Here is a 3936-nt window from a genome sequence, read left to right as displayed (position 1 = left end):
TATGAAAGGGGAGGAGGATGGGGCGCCTGGGTGGCTCAGTCGTTAAGCATCTGCCTTTGGCTCAGGGCGTGATCCCGGCATTCTGGGATCAAGCCCCTCATCGGGCTCCTCCGCTGGGAGCCTGCTTCTCCCTCTCCCACTCCCCCTGCTTGTGTTCCCTCTCTCGCTGGCTCTCTCTATCTCTGTCAAATAAATAAAGAAAATCTTAAAAAAAAAAAAAAGAAAGGGGAGGAGATTTGAAGAGGTAGGAAGCAGCAGGGCTGCTCTAGGCAGAGCTGGGGGTTTGGAATCATTCCCCAGAGCCACAGGAATATGCGGCCCTACCGGGGACAAAAGCTCCACACCCTGAAGGGAAGCCCAGTTTCTCAGCCTCTGGCCATTGCTGTGTTTTGGAGTCAGACTGAAAGGGGACTTCAGCTACTCCCATTCGGACTTCAGTCTCTACTCTCCAATTGATTAAGTTCTTCTTTTCAGCTTCTCTCTTTTTTTTTTTTAAGATTGTATTTATTTATTTGACCGAGAGAGAGACAGTGAGGGAGGGTACACAAGCAGGGGGAGTGGGAGAGGAAGAAGCAGGCTTCCCACTGAGCAGGGAGCCTGATGCGGGGCTCCATCCCAGGACCCTGGGATCATGACCCGATCCGAAGGCAGACACTTAACGACTGAGCCACTCAGGCACCCCTCCAGCTTCTCTCTTAACTCGGGCAAAAGACCCTGTGGGAAGAGCTAGGGACGGACACTATCCCCACAAGCAACAAGGGCTGCGCTGAGCTCGCAAGACCCCAAACGGTTGACCCCAAGGCAATGAGTCATCTGACCTCTGCTGCCTGCCTGCGTACCTACCAACCTTTGTCCCACATTTCCCCCTATAAACCTAGAGGCTTTTTCAGCACATTGGAGAGAATCTGTGAGATGTTAGTCAGTCCACTGCCTTCCGGTGTTGGCCTCACTGAAATGAACTTCTCTCTTGTTTCACCACCACTCGTGTCTCTGCCTTTGGATTCTGTCAGTGGCAAATGGCTGAACCCGGTCTGTTTGGGACCCCCAAGCCAGGTGCTCTTGTACCCCTGGGCCCCAGTTACAAAATGACTCAGACCCCCACTTTTCTACAGCTGCAGGAAGTCTAGGACCCTGACCCAGGAAGTGCCACCTGGGTCAGTCAATATCCCCAGTTGATACCCAAGGTCAATATCACCTCTTGCTTCTCCCTCTCACTACTCCCCTGTAGGCATCCAGCCTCTTCAGCCCCTCCCTCCCTTTACAAACTAACACTGGGCTAGGGGTCAACTCAGCTTCAGCAGAGGCTTGAACCATGGATAGGCCAGGCGAGAAGGGGAATTACGGGGGCGCCTGTGTGGCGCAGTCAGTTAAGGCTCTTGATTTTGGTTCAGGTCATGATCTCAGGGCCATGGGATCAAGCCCCATGTCGGGCTCCACGCTCAGTATGGAGTCTGCTTAAGATTCTCTCCCTTTCTCCCTCTGCCCCCACCAACCCTCGTGTGTGCACAATGTCTCTCAAAAAAAAAAAGAAAGAAAGAAAAGAAAAAAAAAGAATTACAGCCCAGAGCAGGGACATGGTAGAATTCCATATCAAAGATGACTGTTCCTAAAATGATTTCTGTCTCAGGGGAGCCGCTCTGGACATTTCTCATCTCTCTGTTCAAGGAAGACACCCTTTCTTTTCATTGTGCTCAGCAATGGAACACCTCTTTGATCAGCCTCTCAGTTCAGATTCTGCCTTAATTTCATGTAATCAAAGGATACACTGCAGAGTTTTGTCTTACAAAAGAGCAATACTCCCACAAATTAATGATACCATCATACCCTGAAGCAAAAACAAAGGAAGGGAGGGAGGGAGGGAGGGAAGGGAGGAATGTGGGAAGGAGGGAAGGATGAAAGGTGGGAGGGAGGGAAGGGAGGAATTATTGTCATCGTCCTCAAGGACAGAGAGTGGTTTTCTCCTCTCTGCCAGGCGATAACATCCCAGGGCTGTTATATCCAGAACGGCATTCCAGCTCTCCTCAAGGCCTACACAGATCATTTCTTATTTTTCTTTTTTTTTAAGACTTTATTTTCAGAGAGAGAGGGCATGCACACGTGAGCACGAGCAGGAGAGGCAGAGGGAGAGGGAGAGAGAACCCCAAGCAGACTTCCCACGGAGCGTGGAGTCCGATGTGGGGCCTGATCTCATGACCCTGAGATCCCGACCTGAGCTGAAACCAAGAGTCAGATGCTCAACTAACTGTGCCACCCAGGTGCCCCTCTTTTTTTTTTTTAATGGATCTGTTATTTAATTAGGTTCTTTGTAAGAAATTTAGAACACCAGTGTATGAGGATAAGCTCCATTTGTAAGAGAAAACACAGAGCAGAAATAGCCTTGAAGCTGAGGAACAGCTTTGATTTTTGGCAGAATTTGTGAGTCCACAGCTTTCTGGTCAACCTGGCGCTGCTCTCTAATTTCATCTTTCTCCTCCTCCATGTGGAGGAACTCACCTTCCGGGTGTCTGGGTTTACACGGCTTCTTCTTCTTGAAGTAAGCATCAGTGAGATGTTTTGGTGGAGGTGGCAATGACAGATTTCTGCTGTGTTCCATGCAGAGGATTGAGGGCCAAGGGTCTGATCACACGTAGTGAGCCACTGCTCAGTTGCTTCAGGAAAACCACCCTCTTGCCTCCGCGGTGCCCAGTGAGGATGATCGAAATGGTCCCGGGAGTGATGCTAGCTCGCAGTGTTTTCACAAGTTGACTGAAAGGTGTTTGCTTGGCTCAGCAGCTTTTGAGGCACAACTTCAGTAGGATGATACCTAGCCATTGTGCCAAGTTTCACCATTTGGGTACCACCGTTCTTGTCACTGCCAACTGGTTTTGTGACAGTAGCAAAGAACTTTCTCCTCCTATTTCCTTTCAACCCTGGATTTAGCTGCTGAATACTTCCTCTTGCACATAGCCTTTCTGGAATACACACCCGATGGGGAATATCTGTCAATTCCTCTGACTAGGACAGGGTATCGGCTCCAGTAGGGCTTCCCCTTCTTTGGCATTTTAGCCTTGAGGTTACCGTTCTTAACCTTGCCACCATTGCCCTTCTTGGCTTCAGGTTTCTTCTTAGTATCCAGCTTCTCAGCTTTTTCACCCACCATCTTGCAAGACGGAAAAGAGCCATTTCCTATTTTTCTTCCTCTCCTGTGTAGCCTTGGAAAAATCGCCTCCCTGAAGGTAGCTTGGGTGTTTCTCTGTTCTTTACAATTTGGAAGCTCTGAATACCTTCTTCACCTTAGCTTGTTTGTAGAATACAGTCAGGGTTTACGGTTGTGTGTTTTGTTTTTCAGCTGAAAGGTTGAGGATGAAAGTTGAGGATGCTTGAATTGGAATGGGAATGTTCAGAATCTGAAGGACGGAAGGACAGGTGCATATCTGTTGCACAGATGGGAGCTCTCTTCAGTCCGGGGCCCACAGTCTAGGTCATTTTCTCATGATCAAGTTGTTAAGGGGCACCTGGGTGGCACAGTTTTTTTTTTTTTTTTTTTTTTTTTTTTTTTAAAAAAAAAAAATAGAGCTTGAAGTCCAGAATTGTGATGCCTCCTGCTCTGGTTTTCTTTTTCAACATTCCTTTGGCTACTTGGGGTCTTTTCTGGTTCCGTACAAATTTTAGAATTGTTTGTTCTAGCTCTGTGAAAAATGCTGGCATGATTTTGATAGGGATTGCATTGAATGCGTAGATTGTCTTGGGTCGTAGACTTCCCATTTGAATTTCACGAAGCACTGGGGGAGGGGAAATATNAATAAAATAAAAAAAGGGGCGCCTGGGTGGCACAGGGGCTCCTGGGTGGCACAGCGGTAAAGCGTCTGCCTTCGGCTCAGGGCGTGATCCCAGCGTTATGGGATCGAGCCCCACATCAGACTCCTTCGCTATGAGCCTGCTTCTTCCTCTCCCACT

At 48.6% G+C, this 3936-nt stretch overlaps 1 pseudogene; it reads right to left on the bottom strand.

Moving 5' to 3' along the window:
• Positions 1-2314: 2314 nt before the first annotated feature.
• Positions 2315-3494, bottom strand: LOC100471808 (annotated as a pseudogene).
• Between the last annotated feature and the right edge of the window lie 442 nt (positions 3495-3936).

The sequence above is a fragment of the Ailuropoda melanoleuca genome, chromosome 5 (genome assembly GCF_002007445.2).
Source record: "Ailuropoda melanoleuca isolate Jingjing chromosome 5, ASM200744v2, whole genome shotgun sequence".
NCBI lineage: Eukaryota > Metazoa > Chordata > Mammalia > Carnivora > Ursidae > Ailuropoda > Ailuropoda melanoleuca.
Note: the sequence above shows the minus strand (reverse complement) of the source record. Positions and strands in the feature narration are given on the sequence as shown.